Raw genomic sequence first — 20,608 nt, forward strand, 5'->3', positions numbered from 1 at the left:
GGCGATGATCGCTCTCACACACGTGCCCGTCGAAGCTGGGGAGCTAGTGGTGGGTGATGTGAACGAGCTGGGGAAAGGTAAAAGCCGGATCGAGCTGGAGCCTGGCGGATCCTGCTCCTTTCCCCCCACCCCGGGCTCACAGGCACCAACGGAGAGCCAGGCTAGGTGCTCTTGCTGGACCACTATTAACCCAGACCCCGATGTACCCCCCGCCCCCCTCGAGCACACGTGCCGCAAAAACCCCGGACCCAGCGCGTGGATTGCTCCTGGATCCAGCCACGTTTGGACCCCGAGCTACCAAATGCTAATTCCTAAACAGTCGGGTGCACCAGTGCCCGTAAAAACCTGGACCCGGCCCCAGGATCTAACTGCAATCTTTGGCCCCAAGCCCGACCTCCTACAATCTAAAGAGGAAATGTGTAGCCACAGTTAACTTTACTGTAAAAATCTGGACCCCCCCCCCCCCGCATCCTGGCCCCGGTAGTTGGTACCCGGAGCCCGTCTATTTTTCATCTTAACCCAAAATTCTACTGTCTAAACAGAGGGGGGAATCTCGGGTCCTAGTGCAGCCAAAAACCCCAGCTCCTGTTGCAAACTGGAGCAGCACCACAAAAACATGAGTCCAGTGGGGTCTGCAGGATCTTACCTTTTAAAAACAATTATTTTGCTCCCAGATTCCAAAACTGGGCACTTGTTGGTGTTCCTACTTGGCCAGAAAAATCCAAACTCCAACACATCCTAGTGCAAGAGCTACACAAATACACCTATAGGGCACCTGGATCTTACTGGATCTGGCACATTTTTGCCCAGAAGTCTGTTAATTCTACTGGGTAAAGAGATCAAGTGTTGCCACCCCTAGCCCTGCAATTTAAAAGGTAATTCATTGATTAAATATCAGCAGGACCCCGTCGATCCAGCTTTTACATTTCTCCAGATAAACTCGCCCACCTGTGAATAATCCAGCACGGAGAAAAGATGTGGGTTCAGTTCCTGCAGCCAGCCTTTTTCCCAAGGCATCCTGGCTTGGGACCTATTGCAAAGCCTAGCTGGCTAATTAACTGGAAGGAATTGTGGGGGCGGAGGGGGGGGAAGGAATTGTGTGGGAGAAGGAATAGAAACTGTTGATGCTGTAGATCACCTTTGGAAACAGAGAAGCCTGGACTCTAGGGCCACAGCACACAGTGTGATGGACATTCAGCAACCAAAATCATTGTTACAATGGAAAAATTATTAACAGAACAACCAGGGCCAGGCAAAGGATCTTGTGGCCAGTGTGTCTGCCCACACTTTCCCGGCCACACAAGGCTGAACCATCTGCTGCTTGGTATTTAGTGGGAGAGGGAAAAAAAGGGAAGATAGATACAGAATCAGTGGCTTTTGACTTATTGGAATAAACACTGTAGCACGACTCACGTACCTGGGGTATGTGCAAACATCACTCAGAAAGAACGTAAATAACCAATCTGTCTGAGGCTGCCCACGCGTTTGGCAAAACTACTCCATGAGGAGAGGGAGCCAAAAATATGGTCTAAAAATGGTTGCCTCTGTTGTGTACAGTTATGATGTATCAGTTCAGCACCAGTGCCATAGCATAACTAGCCTACACACACACACACTCGCTCTCTCTCTCTCTCCCTCCCCATGTTTCTCCCTATTCTATATCCTCCAGGTTCCAGGATTTACAGTGTGAGTCTCCACCTCTCTCCAGCAGCTCCATTTCAGCTCCAGGCTTGTGGAGAAACTAGACTGAATAAGGTGCTAGAGGCAAAGTCTCCTCTCATGATCTGCTTCATGCAGCAAACATGGCTGTCGGCAACAGTTTGGGCTAGTATAGCAATTTTCAGCAGTAGGAAAGTCTAGCTCAGGGATTCTCAAACTGGGGAGTCATGACCCCCTGAGGTGGTTACATGAGGGTCAGGGGCTGACAGCTCCAAGCCCGGCCATGTGCGGGGGAGAGTGGGGATGTCAGTCCTGAGCCCCAGTTAAATGAAAATTAAATTATCCCACCCCCATTTTTAATTTAGAAGGGGTGTGTGTGCATTCAGGGGCTTGCTGTATGAAAGGAGTCACCAATACAAAACATTTGGGGACCAATGGTCTAGTGGATAGCTCTGTAATGGGGTGACTTAGCTTTTCCACTCAGAAATTCCGGAGAAGGCCAAGGCCTTGCAAGTTGGGTATGATCCATGATAAAACTGATCTTTGTAAGAGCAGCGAGTCATTTTTTCAGCAAACTTTGCCTCAGCTTACAATTTTTTGGACTAATTTCAGGAAGTTATTATTGGAGAATGCTGCAGTACATCAGGAGGCCGCTCCTGGTTGCCCATATTAAATATTTGATTTGCAACTATTATCGGCTTGTCTCATAGGCCACATGGTAGCATTTCAGTTACCTGACTGGATCAGCATGGATAAATTCCCTCCATAAACTCCCAAGGAGCATTCCACAGATATTCTCCACCATTCACTATAAATTCAGTGTTTCCACCAGCTTTCCTCCCACTGAGGTCAATTGACAGAATAAAATAAAAGGGAGGAACCAGCTGAATGTGTATAAAACATTCACGCAAACTGGTGGGAACTGTTTTGTAGCACTCAACTCTAGTGAAGCATATTGGCCAAAAGGGTAGACAATATCCCTTTAATTTTAACATTTTGGAGTCTTTTATTATGAAATCTCCATGAAGAGGAAAATATCTTTTATTCCCTGGGGTTAGTCTGTCATGGGCTGGTGCATCCATCATCCACAACCACCCCCCCCCCCCGATCATTTTCTTCTGGCTTCCAAGGAGAAGTTTCCTGGGTGACTTCTCAAGCTGCATTTGGAATGTTTAAGAGGAACTAAGGAAGGCAGAACATGAAACAAATTATAATTTGTTTCATCAGTTGCAACCTTCCTCCACATCAAATAGTCATTCTAATCAGTCTGAGGCATTTAAAGACATAGAACAGACAGACAGCTCAGATGATCTAACAAGTGAACATTTCAACCAGTGCAATATTATAGGGAGAATGCTGTAGCATTCTGGGGCCCACCTGATGATCACTTTAGATAAGCTATTACCAGCAGGACAGTGGGGTGGGAGGAGGTATTGTTTCATATTCTCTGTGTATATATAAAGTCTGATACAGTTTCCACGGTATGCATCTGATGAAGTGAGCTGTAGCTCACGAAAGCTCATGCTCAAATAAATTGGTTAGTCTCTAAGGTGCCACAAGTACTCCTTTTCTTTTTGCGAATACAGACTAACACGGCTGTTACTCTGAAACCTGTAATTTCATGTTAACCATGAAAAAGTGATGTGTCTCCCCCAACTGCAACTCACACATCCATTGGGCTACATATGGTTTGAAATTTCTGAGAGTATCTGCATGCATGTATAAAATTCTCGGTTTTGGAGTGTGTTTTAAGTTTCTATGCACAGCCAATCGCAAATATTTTGGATTACAACCAAAAGAATACCATCGATCACACACAACTGTCACTGGGAACTCAGAGCACCAGATCCTGTGTTTTATCTCAACTCTGAATACCACCCGGCCTTGCAATGACAATTCTGAAAGAGATGGTTACAGAAACCAATTGCTCGTACTGAAATATCAGCCTAGCTGGTTCAGTTGCACCATCTCAACGGTACCCCTATTGCTGTTGATTTAAAATCAATAGTTGTCATAAATATAAAGGGAAGGGTAAACCCCTTTGAAATCCCTCCTGGCCAGGGGAAAGCTCCTCTCACCTGTAAAGGGTTAAGAAGCTAAAGGTAACCTCGCTGGCACCTGACCAAAATGACCAATGAGGAGACAAGATACTTTCAAAAGCTGGGAGGAGGGAGAGAAACAAAGGGTCTGTGTCTGTCTGTTGCTGGGTCTTGGCCGGGGATAGACCAGGAATGGAGTCTTAGAACTTTTAGTAAGTAATCTAGCTAGGTATGTGTTAGATTATGATTTCTTTAAATGGCTGAGAAAAGCATTGTGCTGAATAGAATAACTATTTCTGTCTGTGTATCTTTTTTGTAACTTAAGGTTTTGCCTAGAGGGGTTCTCTATGTTTTGAATCTAATTACCCTGTAAGGTATCTACCATCCTGATTTTACAGAGGTGATTTCTTTACTTCTATTTCTATTAAAAGTCTTCTTGTAAGAAAACTGAATGCTTTTTCATTGTTCTCAGATCCAAGGGTTTGGGTCTGTGGTCACCTATGCAAATTGGTGAGGCTTTTTATCCAACAGTTCCCAGGAAAGGGGGGGTGCAAGTGTTGGGAGGATTGTTCATTGTTCTTAAGATCCAAGGGTCTGGGTCTGTAGTCACCTAGGCAAATTGGTGAGGCTTTTTACCAAACCTTGTCCAGGAAGTGGGGTGCAAGGTTTTGGGAAGTATTTTGGGGGGAAAGACGCGTCCAAACAGCTCTTCCCCAGTAACCAGTATTAGTTTGGTGGTGGTAGCGGCCAGTCCAAGGATAACGGATGCAATATTTTGTACCTTGGGGAAGTTTTGACCTAAGCTGGTAAAGATAAGCTTAGGAGGTTTTTCATGCAGGTCCCCACATCTGTACCCTAGAGTTCAGAGTGGGGGAGGAACCTTGACAATAGTCTTACAGGCCGTTACAGTTCATTTTCATTTCTAGAGCTTTCAGTTCATAAAGGTATATCAGAGGAATCGGTGTCTCTTAATTAACAGCTGGTGCACTCAGAGCATTCTCTTTTAAAGTCAGCAAATGCCTCCATAGGATGTTTCTAAGTTAATTGATTTAATATATACTATTAAATACTGAGCAAGTCTGCTCCAGCCATAAATGGCTGAGGCATTTTTGTTAGTATAAACAGAAGCTCCCGCTTTACAACCAGACCCTTGCATCTCTTTTACAAGGCTGGGGCTATCCCAAATGCTGGGGTGAAATACAGCAACTCTCATCAATTTATTTTGGGGTTGGGGGAGGGGGAAGAGTGGTCCTGAGGTTGTCTAGTAGGTCAGGAAATGTGAAATAACCTCAATGTCTTGAATGGAAGTGCACAGTTTCCTTTTGATTTCTTTGTAGGTGGCAACAGATCAGAACGAATATTTGATATGAAAGGAATCTGGAACTGACCGTGTTAGTTATAAGGAGTTATATTCTCCTGCCACCTCAGCACTTCAGGGAGGGACTCTTTAATGCAATGTATTTGTACAGCAATGGGGCCTCGATTTAGCCTGTGCTAAGATACCAAACATACCTGCCTTTTTAAAAAAATGCTCCAAATGCAGCTCTGGAACAGACCCAGCCTTTAGCTTATGGCGTCCAAAGCAAGAGAGGAAGGATCCAGGATGAATGGATGCTCAAAGTATAGGCCCTTGACAGACTGACTTGGGGCGTTACTATTTATTTTCTTCTTTGCTGATATTTTATAACAGAACTTTATAACACATTTTGTAACCAGTGTTTATACAAAGACTTTAAAGGGACACTCTGGCTTCTGGAGGCATTCGTCCATACAAACTATGGCAGGAATGAATATTGAACATCAAAGTGGAGTTGAGACACCTTGATGGAGTACATAGTTAAACAGGCCTACTTGTAAAGATTGCACTGCCCGACAAGAAACCCCAACAAAGCTTCTCTGAGCCAAACTCAAGATATAAGACTTGGCCTGCTTCAGCCAAATGAAAATAAAGGTCTAAGGTGGACTCCCTTCATTTAAAAACAAGAGTTAAAGAAGGCCAGGAAGCCCTCACTATATAGAGAATGAGAGTACGAAAGCTCATGCTCAAATAAATTGGTTAGTCTCTAAGGTGCCACAAGTACTCCTTTTCTTTTTGCGAATACAGACTAACACGGCTGTTACTCTGAAACCTATATAGAGAATGTGAGTGCTCATCCCAGAAATCCTGACCCTCACCACCAGCTTCCACTGCCTCTTATCACATCCCTCTTATAGCATCTTGAGTGAATTAATTAATTCCCCGCAGCTGGTGCAGACCTGAGACCCAGCAAATCCCTGCACTCAGTGCAAGCAGCTGTGGTCCTTTCTCTGGCCAGAGGGAGAGAAAGTTAACCCCTTCTCTGCAACACTCTGCATATCATCTATTGAAAACACCTTAAAAAGGCACCAGAGTTCTTTCATTGCTAGGAAGCCAAATGAAGAAGTTGGCATAGAAATGCACTGGGCAGGGCATTGATCAGGTTTCTTTCAGGTGAAAGGATTCTGAAATGAAGGGGAAAAGGGCTCTTTCCTGTTCTTCTTTTCCCATGTCCTTTTAACCATGCAGTCTCCATGCAAAGGAAGCCGAGAGGATTTGAAATGAAATGTTCTCTCCTTGCACACCTAAACCTCGACCCTAAATCCCCACTGTTTGTTTCTGAACTAGACGACCTTTCCGCTAAGCTCGCCTCGTTTTAGTATATTTTGTGTCTGTGTGTCTGGGGCTTAAAAGAAAAAGAATCATGAAACCAAGAGATGACCAACCTCAAATGTTACAGCAAGGCATTTACTTAAATCATTCAAGAAAATGTCACCCCAAAGACCTTGTCTAATCAATCTACCTGGGCGTTAAGCAGAGGTCCCACTGAGCCTGAGAGAAGAGCCCACAGATTGTCAAAAGAATCCTCCCAATTCCCTTTTATGTTGATCTAATGTGAAGCAATAACAAAAAATATCAGAACCCATCAGGAACTTTTCTGATTAACCCTCCTGCAGACTGATTTCCCCAGGAGTGCCCTCTAAGGAGTCTACAAGATGCAGAGGCAAAGCTGTTCAGGGAGTTGGCCCAAAGAGAACAAGGCTAGTATCATTTTCCATTAAAGTAGTAGCCTATAAGCCATAAACACATACCTGGCAGATTTCTGACTCATAAGGATGGACTGATTTACAGCTTTTAAATAAATTTGCAATGGGACATCTCTCCCTTCTCCAAATGTCCCTTCCTTGATTGCAGGAGCTTGTGAGCTAACTTGGATTGTGAATTCACGCAGGGTATGTTGCCGGAATACTAGATGTGTGGAGTTGGCAGTGAAAGAGGAAGGGGTGGGGGACACTGGCACATCGAAATGACCAATGCTAACGGTGTTATTGGATGTTTCATTATGTATGTGCTTGAAAATGCCCCTTCCTCCAGCATATTGAAAAATAAAATAAGATCTATCACTCTGGATGGGGAATAAAGATGTACAGTTGTGTTGTATCTAATTATTTACTAGATTAGACTGAAATGATTCACGGAGAGTATTTTAAAGGAAAACCACTGACGGGGGCAATATTTATGGGACTTGACTTTCATACCAGACAAACAGTGTGATTGGAATCCTTTTAGTTTCAAAACTTTGCTGAATAAAGAAGCAAAGAGGATTTCCCATCTCAAAACAGAACAGCTGTCCATTTCGTCCAGTATCCTGACTCCCAGGGTGACCAATGCTGAATGCTTCAAAGGAAAACACACCCTACCTGCCTACATCCCCCAGTACACACACACACACACACACTCACACTCCCTCTGGAGAAATGCTTCTCTCCTCTCTGCTCATGATTAACTTAGGTCCTGATTTGCATGTGGCAACCACACGTTCATGCTGCTGTTCAATGAAGGATAAGTAAGATGCATGGTGGAAGCTTGTAAATATTGCACTTGCTAGACCAGATTCATCTGTGGTATAACACTGTTGAAATCAGAGGCATTGCAGCAAGGATGAATTTGGCCCCTTCTGTCAAACTAGTTATGTGGTTGGCTGATTTAATGTTTCCAGGCGTTCGGTCAAACGACAGAAGATATGGACTTGATTCTAGACTGATGCCGATGCAGATTTTGATAAAAATAGGTAACGAGTCAAAGCAGAGAGAACTGAAACATACACAGTGATGCTGGCAGCAGTTACACTAGAACGCACGTGTCTTCCTTTTCAGTTGCTGTGGGCTTCAAGGCTCTCTCTGGACCAGCTTTATCTTCCACTTGAGACTGCGAGGGGACTCTAAGAGCAGCAGGAGATTTTTTTGGCTCCACTCATGCTCCACGGGAGTTCTGGACTGGAGGCAACCAACCCCTGCAGCTGTAAGGTAGGAGGACAGAAACAAAGAGAGGACCCTGCCAAGATCTGGGAGGAGGAGTATGAATTCCATTATTTTCATCTTAAAAAAACACCCCTATGTCTTCTGACATGCTGGGATTTTTGCACATGGGAGGGTGGGTGGGTCCGATGGTAACAGCTGAATAATTTTCAAGAAAAAAAATCTAAAGTGCTACCCATTTAAACCCTGAGCCACACTGGGAGCGAACAGAGAGCAGGAATGTGCAGTGATGCTGCACAGACACAAAGGACCAGACCAGTGAACTCTCAATCAAAGCTTTCATTCCCTCAGGAGTGGTGAGGTTTCTTCCTCCCTCATATATTAAAGGATTTTTAAAAGCTTCCTCCTGAACCCTGATCAGCCATCCCTACCTCCCACGCCCTCACAGTACAAAGGACAGGATTTAACCCTTAATATGTAGTGATTACGCACATTGAAGGTCACACTACGGGCTGACACAGAGATCCTGGATTTCTTTCACAGTAAAATGCATGTGTGAACCTAAACTAGTCACTGCGACACCTGAAAGGGGGACTAGGTGCCTCAGGATAATTGCAGCTAGTCCTGATCCAATCCTCAACCAGGCAAATCTCCTCTGAAAATGAATGGAAGTACTGGTCAACTAGAGGCTGCAGTATTTGGCTCAAGATTTCCATGTGGCTACTGAAATGTGGATTTAGACACTTACGGGTAGGCACTCAAATTTGAAAGTTGGACACACCATCAGTTTCACCTGCCTTGGTTTTCATCGGAAACAGTGATTTCCAGGTCCCATAAATTGTTCAAGTAACAGGCAAGAGTCAGATTCCTTGTGGCAGCCAAAGCAGCTTGAGGGCACAATATAAATGGTTGTGTGCTGTGCGCACCCCCCTGCCCACCATTATGTCTGGCAAAATTGGAATAGTCAGTTTTACCATAGATACAAACGTAATGAAGAGGAGTGAAGAATTCCAACAGGACAGGGAGAGTTTCATTGCATTCAAATTGCACCCATGATTACAATCCTATAGGGTGCGTGCACTACTAGAGATTAAGATGGTAGTTTTGTGTGACTGCTAATAGTTGTGTTATTGCATGTTGCCATTCAGTGGAAATGCCCATAAGTGTTTCCTTCCTTTCCAAATTGTTTCCTTTTCTTTTCTGATTCTCAGTCTTGGGCGATTACCTGTGAGAACCCTGCCTGCGTTTTTGTTGTAGACTGTCAATAGCACCACTTAGTGGCTTGTTCCACAAAACACATCATGGTCCATCTACTGAAAACATTCATATTTCGAAGGCACTGGGTTTCTCATGCGTGACTTTCTCTCATATAACCAGAATTTTCACCAGGGCTCAGCACCCACAACTGTGGCCTGATTTCCGAGAGCGCTCAGCTCCCATTTAGGCACCAAAATAAGTGGTTAGATTTCAGCACCCAATGTGCGGAGTTCTTTTGAGAAGCTGGCCATAAGTGTCACCGTGGGAGTGGCTGGGTGCTGAATACTCTTGAAATCTGGCCCCATATAACTTTCTAACGTGTATGAAGTACCGCAATTAGCACAGACTTCTGATAGCAGTAGTGGGGGCAAACAACCTAACTAGTTGTTCTTCACTTTGGGGAAGGATTGTAAAAGAATTTATATTAGGGTGGTGTGAGGTCTCCTATAGACCTCCTGCCCCTGGGGTCTGACTTGGATATGGACAGAGATCTCTCTAATATGATGAGGGAGATAAATACTTTGGAGAATTGTGTCATAGTGGGAGACTTTAACTTCCTGGATATATTGGAGAAGAAATGCTCTTAATAGTGGTAGGGCCCTGGGTGTGATAGATGACAGGTTTCTTCATCATCACCGAATTGCTGGGTGATGTTGTTGGCCTGTGATATACAGGAGGTCAGAGTAGATGATCTGGGGGTCCCTTCTGGCCTTAAACGCTATGACTCTAGTTTTAAGATGCCGCTTGATAAATTTATGAATGAAATTATATGACAGGGCTGCCTGAGATAGCAGGGGCATGGATTCAAAGACCCAGTAGATTCCTCTGTCCCTAAGTGAAATCATTATGAAATATTGTCCCGTTTTGAGGAAGTTTATACACCACGAGAGTTAACATGTTTTTCTTGTGTGAATTTACATCCTGTGCTGAAAAGATCATGGGCTAATAAAGCTTTTTTCCCCATGTGCCTCACCCTAATGGTACCACATGGTGTTCAGTGTCCTAATCCTAGACACTAATCCTGCAGAAACCTGCCCCCAGTTCTCCACTACGTCCAAGCTGTGTTCAGACATAGCGTGCAGTGACTGTGCCAATGAGACAGCTATGATCCTCGGACCCTCAGCCACTCAGCTCCAGGGGAAGTTAGAGTATAGGGGACCTGGAGATCAGGTATAGTGCAGCTCAGCTCCACAAGACCTCCTCCTGCCCGCAACATGCTCCCTCCCAGTTATGCCCGGGGGTGGGGAAGCTGGTGGCTATGCTTGCTGACTCTGCCAACTTAACATTGGGTGGACATCCCCCCCCCCCGCCCCCGATGCAGAAGGGATTTGAGGGAATTGCCATTCGGCTTCAATTCACTTTGTGCTGCTAATGCTAGAGTGAAGTTTGCAGAATGGAGAATTTGGTCTTTCACAGCACAGTCTGAACAGCCGTAAACTAGCCTTATTTATAGCATACGTCTCAGCTCATTCATGGTATTCTTTCACTTAAGAGCCTACATCCTCCCACTTGTCACCTCACAGTCACCTTGAATTTGCCTGAGTTCCAGTTCCACTCAACAGCAGTCACCAAAGAAAACCCTCACACTTGTAGAGCCAGATTTTCCAAAGGGATCTGCTCCCAGCAGCTCTTGTTGTCTCCCATTGGGTGACTAATGGAGTGGAGCTGAGTTCTTTTTGACAATCTGGCCTGTAGTGTTTACGCAGAGTATGTGTTTATTTAGACATCCTTAGGCAGGTTAATTATTAGAAACTCAGAATTTAATGGGCTACATTGTGCAACATTTTAGTCCTATTCAAGAGCACTTACTCCCAGGAGTAACACATTCATTTCAGTGAGTCTCTTGGATTAGTAAATGCTCACCACTGTGATTAAAGGGTTCACAGTCTGGTCCCACAGTTCACAGTACATCCCTGTAAGGGTTGTATCAGGGTCACTTCACTCATTATGAAAATGCATTATTTTTCCTACCCTTTTGTTTTAAGTTAATTTTTATTATTTCTGTAAAATTCCCAGAGAGTGATTTAAAAAAAAAATCTCGTCTTCCTCCAACCTGTGCAATCCAAGTTCTAATGTGGATAAATTACAGAACGGTGCCAGCCCGTGAGCCTCTGAAATCCAGAAAATCCAGGTGGGAGAACAAGTGGTGGTTCTATTGGCCAAAAGGTAAGTGGATGGGATTTCCAAAGATGCTTTATGGGTTTTGGTCACTAGGCAGCTTTGAAAATCCCACTCTAAATCTCAACCCAGTCTATATATCCCTTCATCCTTCCAATATGGACATGGAGTGGGATTTTCAAAAGCATCTTAGTGACTTAGGAGCACAAATTCCATTGACTTGACAGAGAGGTAAAGCTGATGTTGCTGTTGGCATGGAGAAAGCATGTGCTCAATATGTTGAAGACACTGGGGTAATTATGACGTAACTTTCCTATGGAAAGCATTGAAAGTTTGTTAAATTTGGTTCCAAATGGTGTCTTGAAGCAGCAAATACAATCAATAGTTTAATAGAGGATCTGATCAATAACGAGTGGAACGCCTGTCATATATAGTCTTGCAAAAGAACTTTTAAAGATAAGCCAGGTTTTCGTTGCTATAGCAGGAAGGGACAGAGAGAAGTCGACTTTTTGTCATTGTTTCTGTTTCATACATACACAGACAAAAGCCAACATTCTGTTGTAGCAAAAAAAATGCTAAGAAGGAAACTAAACAGAATTCAAAGAGGAAAAGAGTTAGACTTTGATGGAAGGTGGTGTTCAGAAGCCAAGTGTAGTCATTGCCAACAATCATTCCACTGTACAGCCATCACCATTAGAGACAGAAAAACTGGAAAACAACCACAAACAACGGATATAAATGTGAAGGAGTTTCACACTGGGGGGTTGGGAGGAACCTTCCACGGTAAAGCACGGCAGTGCACTCAAGAAGCTAAACTGTGTCAGACTGGATCCAATCTATTCAATTAAGAAATGGCTTGTCTACACAACCTGGCAATGCGCACTACTGTTTGAAATAGCACTGCGTTAACACACCCTTGGAAACTTGTAATGCAGCCCGGCAGGGGCTACACAGGCCAGTTAGTGAGCTTTAGATCCCACACTTCTGGTGCACATTGCTGCGCCGTGAAGACAAGCCTTTTGGGAGACCACAGGGAATCCACGTTCACAGTGAGTCTCCGGCGCAGGGGACTGACACAGAAAACGTCAGTGCGTTGTAGCACCACTCGGATCGGTCTCTGGAGGAAGGAGGGGGGCTGATGAGAAGCGGGATTAAGATACATTATAAAGGGGCAGCCTCTGTTGGCTCCTAGAGGCTTTTTATTGTTCTGTTCTTGAAATGACTTCCGTTAATGATTGTTTCAGAGTAACAGCCATGTTAGTCTGTCTTCGCAAAAAGAAAAGGAGGACTTGTGGCACCTTAGAGACTAACCAAAACTTCTGTAGCTCACGAAAGCTTATGCTCAAATAAATTGGTTAGTCTCTAAGGTGCCACAAGTCCTCCTTTTCTTTTTGTTAATGATTGTATTAGTCAGATACACAGAAGACACACCAAAGCAGGCTGGTGGTTAGCTAGCTACAATCACCAAGGAAAAAGGCATGCATTGTATTGTTATTGTTCCTTTTAATAATTCCTTAGCTTGCTACAGTGCTGCACATCCTGAAAGGACCCAGAGTAAAGGCCACATTGCTCCCCTCTGCTCTGGGAGAGGCAAATTTGGTCAGATAACACCTACGCAAGAGCCTTCTGTCTACATAATTGTGAGCCCAAAAGGAAATGGGAGAAGCAAAGCTGCTCTCCATGGTATCTATCATCCCTTGGAAACTCATGGGGATAACAAAGTATGGCCATACATGGGTTGCCCAACTTCCTTTAAGAACCCCCATACTTGAGGTGAGCTACCAACATTCAGTCCATGGCAGCAACATACGTTGAGTTACCAGGGCAGGTGTGAGGGAGGGCTAGTGGAACCATACAGAAGAAACTCCACTAGTGAGTTCTATCAGAGTTTCCTATCCCCTGTGCAGCTTTCTCTAGCATAGGGGACAATCTAGTGAGCACTATCAAAATGATAATCCTACCACTTGATACCACGAAGTGCAGCTACCTCTGTCTAATGAAGCCAGTTCTACAGATTCCATTGTTGGAGAAAAAATTTATCTCCAGAGAAATAGCATGAGCAGACTCCAATTCAGTGTTACAAACCTTCCAAGCAGAAGATTCAAATATAATCTGAGTGCAAAATCAACTCTGTGAAACTACTGGGCCAAATCTTGGCCCCAGACAAGCTGCTTTGTGTTGCTCCAGTGGTGTAAAATAGCCCCAAATCATCTTAAGTAGATGGGAATTCCCAGGGTTAGGGGAATCCAAGGTGGACGCCGCCATCCTTCAGGTCACAGCATAGTGGGGATGTTGGGGGCATACCAAGGGGAAAGGGACATTGCAGGAGTGCTCCTACACTCCCGTGGTTCCCAGCTGCAGAAAGGCCTCTTGAGAGCCAATGCGGGTAATTATAATTTAGAGCAGCCCTGACGCTGCTCTAAAGTATACTGGGGTAGGGCGGAAGGGCCAGGGATTGGGAGAGCAAATAGATGACTCTTTCCTTCCCCTACATACACCTGCTCAGCTGTGCTGAGCAGAGTTTTGGTGCAGCTCAGGCTCTGGTCCGGTATTTCAGAGAAATAGGTGAGGAATGTGCAGACTGGTTTATATGTATTCCATTTTAGTTTCCTAATTTAATTTATTTATTTATTTGCAAAAAGGTAAATGATAACACTCATGTCTGCCTGAATCAGAGAGAGATCTGGTCAAATCTCCTTTCATACTGTGACATCTAAATGCTATGGGCCAGGACTTTAGACAAGTGGGACCTGATTTACAAATGGGCTCAAGGCTCGAGTTCCAATCGCTGAGCACCCAGAATTGTGTCCGAGTTCCCAAAAGAGCTGAGCACCCAACGTGCCTCCAATGTGCTGAATGCTTTTGAAAAATCTAGTGCAGACTGCTGAGCTGGTTTGGAGCTGCAGGGGTGCTGAATAACTCGGAAAATCAGGCTCTTAAACAAATCTTTGGTTAATTTGGTAGAAAGATCTTGTTTACTAAGGATGGGAATCTCAGAGAACAGTCTCTCCCTTTTAAACTTTTTCAAGCGAAAAAACAACAATAAACCCAGGGTGCTATCCTGACTATGAAGGACAAATAATTCCATCTGTTCCATTGCAAAGAAAATGATATCTTACATCTGTTCTTGTGCTGTAGAAAAGAGTGTCTTTTCTTTTAATACATTCTTCCATTTGTTTTCAGAGGAGGGTTTCTTTTCTGCCTCTAGTTTTATATGAAATTGTAAACATCCTGGCAGATTTAAACACAAAAGCAATGGCTTCTTCTATGATGCTGTTGGTAGAAATTTTAATTTCTTATTGATTCCCAAGGTAGACAAGGAACTTACTGTGAGAAGAAGGAATGCTATGTCTCTGCCAAATGAAACCAACATATATTGGCACAGAATACAAAAGAAAATGGTGGCTCACGGGAAATGCAATGTTTTAGCTTTTCCAGTGCCCTGCAAATTATATTTTAGGCCCCCAAATAATTTTCTCTCTCTAACATTTTTCTATTCTTGGTTTTCTCACTTTATTTTGAAGAGAGTTTGGGGGCGGGTGAGGGATGGAACATAAATCTACCTTGCTTGTTAAAGTCACATTCTTTTACTGGTTAAGAAAATATTTAAAATAACAATTGGTTTCCAGGTCGAAATGTTTGCAGGCTTTAAAATGTAAAGTCTATAAAAACATCCTTGTCTGATTCTGTATCCATTGGAAAGCTGAAATAGTTTATTAAGGCCTGTTAGTTTGACATCTGTAGTATGCAAGGTCTTGGAAAAAATGTTGAAGGAGAAAGTAGTTAAGGACATTGAAGTCAACGGTAAATGGGACAAAGTACAACATGGTTTTACAAAAGGTAGATCGTGCCAAACCAACATGATCTCCTTCTTTGAGAAAGTAACAGATTTTTTAGACAAAGGAAACACAGTGGATCTAATTTACCTAGATTTCAGTAAGGCGTTTGATAATGTGCCACATGGGGAATTATTAGTTAAATTGGAAAAGATGGGGGATCAATATGAAAATTGAAAGGTGGATAAGGAATTGGTTAAAGGGGAGACTACAATGGGTCCTACTGAAGGGTGAACTGTCAGGCTGGAGGGAGGTTACCAGTGCAGTTCCTCAAGGATCGGTTTTGGGACCAATCTTATTTAATCTTTTTATTACTGACCTCGGCACAAAAAGTGGGAGTGTGCTAATAAAGTTTGCGGATGATACAAAGCTGGGGGGTATTGCCAATTTAGAGAAGGACAGAGATATCATACAGGAGGATCTGGATGACCTTGTAAACTGGAGTAATAGTAATAGGATGAAATTTAATAAATAATGAGAAGTGTAAGGTCATGCATTTAGGGATTAATAACAAGAATTTTAGTTATAAGCTGGGGACACATCAATTAGAAGTAACGGAGGAGGAGAAGGACCTTGGAGTATTGGTTGATCATAGGAGGACTATGAGCTGCCAATGTGATATAGCCTTGAAAAAAGCTAATGCGGTCTTGGGATGCATCAGGAGAGGTATTTCCAGTAGGGATAAAGAGGTTTTAGTACCACGTTATACAAGGCACTGGTGAGACCTCACCTGGAATACTGCGTGCAGTTCTGGTCTCCCATGTTTAAGAAGGATGAATTCAAACTGGAACAGGTACAGAGAAGGGCTACTAGGATGATCCAAGGAATGGAAAACTTGTCTTATGAAAGGAGACTCAAGGAGCTTGGCTTGTTTAGCCTAACAAAAAGAAGGTTGAGGGGAGATATGATTGCTCTCTATAAATATATCAGAGGGCATGGGGCACGGGTCACTTGCTGGAGGATTCTCTGCTCCTTGAAGTCTTTAAACTATGATTTGAGGACTTCAATAGCACAGATATAGGTGTGAGGTGTTTTGCAGGAGCGGTGGGTGAAATTCTGTGGCCTGCGTTGTGCAGGAGGTCAGACTAGATGATCATAATGGTCCCTTCTGACCTAAATATCTATCTATGAATCTATGAATTATTTAAGTTCAGTACCAGTGTGGACATAAGAACAAATGGATATAAACTGGCCACCAGGAAGTTTAGACTTGAAATTAGATGAAGGTTTCTAAGAGGAGTGAAGTTTTGGAATAGCCTTCCAAGGGAAGCAGTGGGGGCAAAAGATCTATCTGGCTTTAAGATTAAACTCAATAAGTTTATGGAGGAGATGGTATGATGGGATAACATGGTTTTGTAATTAAATATTCATGGTAAATAGGCCTAATGGTCTGTGATGGGATGTTAGATGGGGTGGGATCTGAGTTACCCAGGAAAGAATTTTCTGTAGTATCTGGCTGGTGAATCTTGCCCATATGCTCAGGGTTTAGCTGATCGCCATATTTGGGGTCGGGAAGGAATTTTCCTCCAGGGCAGATTGGAAGAGGCCCTGGAGGTTTTTCGCCTTCCTCTGTAGCATGGGGCACGGGTCACTTGCTGGAGGATTCTCTGCTCCTTGAAGTCTTTAAACCACGATTTGAGGACTTCAATAGCTCAGACAGAGGCGAGAGGTTTTTCGCAGGAGTGGGTGGGTGAGATTCTGTGGCCTGCGTTGTGCAGGATGTAAGACTAGATGATCATAATGGTCCCTTCTGACCTTAGTATCTATGAATCTATAAGATTTTCCTGTTATTGTAATGTCTCGCACAGGTGCCAATGGGTTACATTTAACTCATAATAGAGGCTTCTTTCTGGGAGTGGGGATGAGGAGGGAGAGGTGCATCCCAAGTGGTTTAACAAACTATTCTTACTTGACACAGTGACGATGAGTCACTGTGACACAAGTGACCAGTAAAATGCAAATGTGGGACTTCTGCTGACAGAGCTACCTCAGGACTCGGGAGCTGCTTTCAAAATAAGGATACGGAGGATCAAAGCACAATAGCGCTAATCTGCGCTTCTGTAGCACCTGCCACCTGAGAAGCTTACCGCACTTTTCAGCCAAGATGGAAGGAATTCACCCCCCCATTCAGAGAGCCAGTGTATGACCCATACACCATTTACATCCCTCCAAATAGGGGTTAAGTGGGACTTACATGGTGTACAGACCCTTGTGCTGGCCCTCTGCACAGGGGGGGATTTCAGCACAATACATGAACTGTGCCGCTGACTCTGGTGATTTCATCACAAGCTTGTGATAAAGGTTATTTTCTTAAAGCTCCCAACTGGTGGAATCATGTTATTATTTGAGAATCTCAGCTTCTGTTTTTTAAAAAGAGTTTCTAGGCTTCGTGGTTTCAGAGAAGAGCTGGAAAACATGAACCCCAAAGTCTCCAACAATCAAGCGATGAAAAGAACACTGCTTTTTTTTTCCCCCCAATTCTCAAAATTTAAACCAATGTCATGATTTTTGTGGGGAGGGGGGTGGCTCGTGATTCTTGAAAGCCTGGGGTTGGCAAAACTGCCTTTAGCCTCGCCACACCCCTGAGGTACATAAGTATTAGTATTCCAGTTTATAAACGGAGAAACTAACGCTGAAAGCAGTTAAATACCCAATCCATCTTCCACCAAATTCAGCTTTGTCATTGACTCCGGTGGAAGCAGGCACAGATCACAAGTGACGTTTCTAAATTCACACAAACATGTGGCAGAATTGAGAATTCAATTGTCCTGATGGCAGGTCCCTTACTTGAATCACTAGGTCATATTACTCCAATTTTTCATGTTTACAACAGAGGAGAGACCTCCACTCGTCTTTATTTCAGTGCTTGAATTGGATGCTATTTTGAGGTTTTGGAAACATTTGGACACAGTTTTTTTCATTTCAAGATTCTGGCTCGAACCAGAACTGCTGTATAAAAGGTTGTCATTATGGTATTTCCAGCCACAATCCAAAGTAGAAGTCCTGGAAACTCTTTGATGCAGGGACAGTCTTTTTCTTCTGTGTCTGTACACCATCCTGCACAGTGGGGTTCTGGTTCATGCCTGGAGATTCTGGGTGCTACCACAATACAGATAATAACGGAAACCTCAAAAGGAAGATTTCTACATGTGAAATTTCCTGCCTAGTTTTGCAAGCTCCAATAGTTCATATAAGCTTCAGAGAAGCATCCAAACGTCTAGATGTTCATCTGAACTACACCCACACTCCAACCCTTTGAAGGTTCATCACTCACTAGTTTAGTAACAGAAGTGACCAGAAGGGAGAGTGGTAGAACAGTATGAAAATTTGGATGTGCAATTTTAGGGTAGAAAATGCATTTATAAAAACTGAAGCCTCCCCTCATGCCAAATCTATATGGTTTCTTGTTGGGCACTTGAAAGCTCTTAGAGGGTTATCCAATCCTCCCTTCATTTAGCTGTCTATATGGCAAAAAAAATACAGTTGTACTGAGCAAATGCACTAATTTCTGGGTTTATGGTTGCCTGAAGCATGATTTCTTTCCTTTACCCGGCCTGTTAAATCAAATGGTGCCCATGTTATATCCTTCTATATGATTTTCAGTCTCTTTGTTAAGACATGATTCTTGGGCTATTGCTAAGTGACCTCCATGCTGGGCACTTCTAAAGAGTATTCGTCTCATAAACTATCAAATACCACAATCAGTGTTCAAATATTTAACAAGCCAGCCATAACTGTGCTGAAAACAATTACTGTGATGGGAGCGTGCATCAAGACATCTCCAGGGAAAGAGAAAAGGAAGGGGTACCCCAAGTGCTGTAAATAATATGATAGATTTTTAAAGATGGGCACACACAACTGCATGTATATATCCGAGCACATGCAAACCAGTTAGCTCATATGAGGCCATGTGCAAATAGAGGTGTGTGCTTACAAAGCTCATGTACTGGTGTGGAAAGCAAAATCCTTTTCCTTTAGTGAAGTAAATGACGTTACTGAAGTGCTCAGAATAGAAAATGCTGCCTACCACCCAAGCTTGAACGTTGGAGGAAAATGTCTAGAAACTGATTTGGTTAGATGGATGCATTCATATAAATAATTGCTGAATGTCAACTAAAGTTGACTAACGACAGGGGATGAAAAGTAGGCTAGAAAAACTAGATACAACCCCCCTTTCAAAATGATATCAACAGAGCAAGAAAGACATGTTTTACTGCCTGATAAATATAAAAGAATTAGTGAAGATAAATGGCACAAAGGTGTCGCTGGGGCCGGGGGGAGGGCATGGATCCGCCGTTCATGTCATGCTCCCCACCAGTACCCGCTTGGGCCAGGGAAGCTAATGATCCAGCCAATGGACCAAATTTGGTGATGAATCCTGGTCACATGCCACCTGAATCACGCTGTGCATATACTAAGAAGACAACTCTGAGTCAACTGGCACAGGGCAAAATGGAATGCAATTAACTAAAAGATTTCTTTGAAATCTTTGATTCTCTGGGCATCTGCTTTGATTTTTTCAGGCAATTGTCTAGCAACTTTTGCAGATCTCAGTCTGCTAGGCACAGTGTGTTGGGTAAGATGGGTAGTTCAGAAGTATCTCGTGAAAGTTATGGTCATCGTTTTTCCTGCTGTTACAGACATTTAAGTCTGTCTGAGTATGACAGAATGTAACTGAGCCATCAAGGAACAAACACAACAGGAATTCAGACAAAGAAAACTCAACGTGAGGCTAAGCGGCAGAATGTGCTCCCAGATTAGCTTGTACAGGATTATTACTTTAAGTGCATGTAAACACATGCACGGGTGCCCAGGCACGTACATACACACCACCTCTTTTTCATCAAAGTGGTCTAATTTTTAAAATTATCCCTGGAGTCAGAATTGCTTCTCCAGTGTTCACATTGCCTTGTATTTGACTTTTGTGATCTTAAATTGTCACCGCTTAGGAACAGTTACTTATATATAATTTTATGAGTGCTTTATCTTGTGCCTAACAAGTGTTTATCAGGTGGTGTCTCATTCATGACTAAAGTGCACAGTGTCTTGATGGAGTGATAGGCAGTAGGAACTTGAGGCACTTTGATAGAGTATCACAATCAGAGTAGCTAAAGGGTAGTTATTTATTTAAGCATCAGTCAGATTTCTGTTGCCTTATACTGGATAGTAAATCTCAGTAATGCGTTATTATTGAAGATGGTTTGAATACAAATGAGAGCTTTGTCCTTTGCATCCCAGTGAGGAAGGCACAATACAGTGCCCTGTGACATCAGCATCTGTTGCTATGGGAATGACTACAATATCACAAACAGGATTCCGATCTCCACATACAGATGCTGTAATCTGAAGTCCCAGAAAAGACTGACAGCAAGAAACAAACAGGTATCTCCAGGAAGAAGCAGTGAAACTCTAGGAGGCCTTATT

At 43.3% G+C, this 20,608-nt stretch overlaps 1 long non-coding RNA gene across 1 annotated transcript in view; it reads left to right on the forward strand.

Annotated features, from left to right (window-relative positions):
• The first annotated feature begins 11,259 nt into the window (after positions 1–11,259).
• LOC125622277 (uncharacterized) overlaps positions 11,260–20,608 on the forward strand; it is a 37,590-nt gene continuing 28,241 nt past the window's right edge. The window contains exon 1 of the long non-coding RNA XR_007352694.2: positions 11,260–11,396. This is a non-coding gene — a long non-coding RNA (uncharacterized LOC125622277). The remainder of the gene's footprint in view (positions 11,397–20,608) is intronic.

Source organism: Caretta caretta, chromosome 13 (genome assembly GCF_965140235.1).
Source record: "Caretta caretta isolate rCarCar2 chromosome 13, rCarCar1.hap1, whole genome shotgun sequence".
Taxonomy (NCBI): domain Eukaryota; kingdom Metazoa; phylum Chordata; order Testudines; family Cheloniidae; genus Caretta; species Caretta caretta.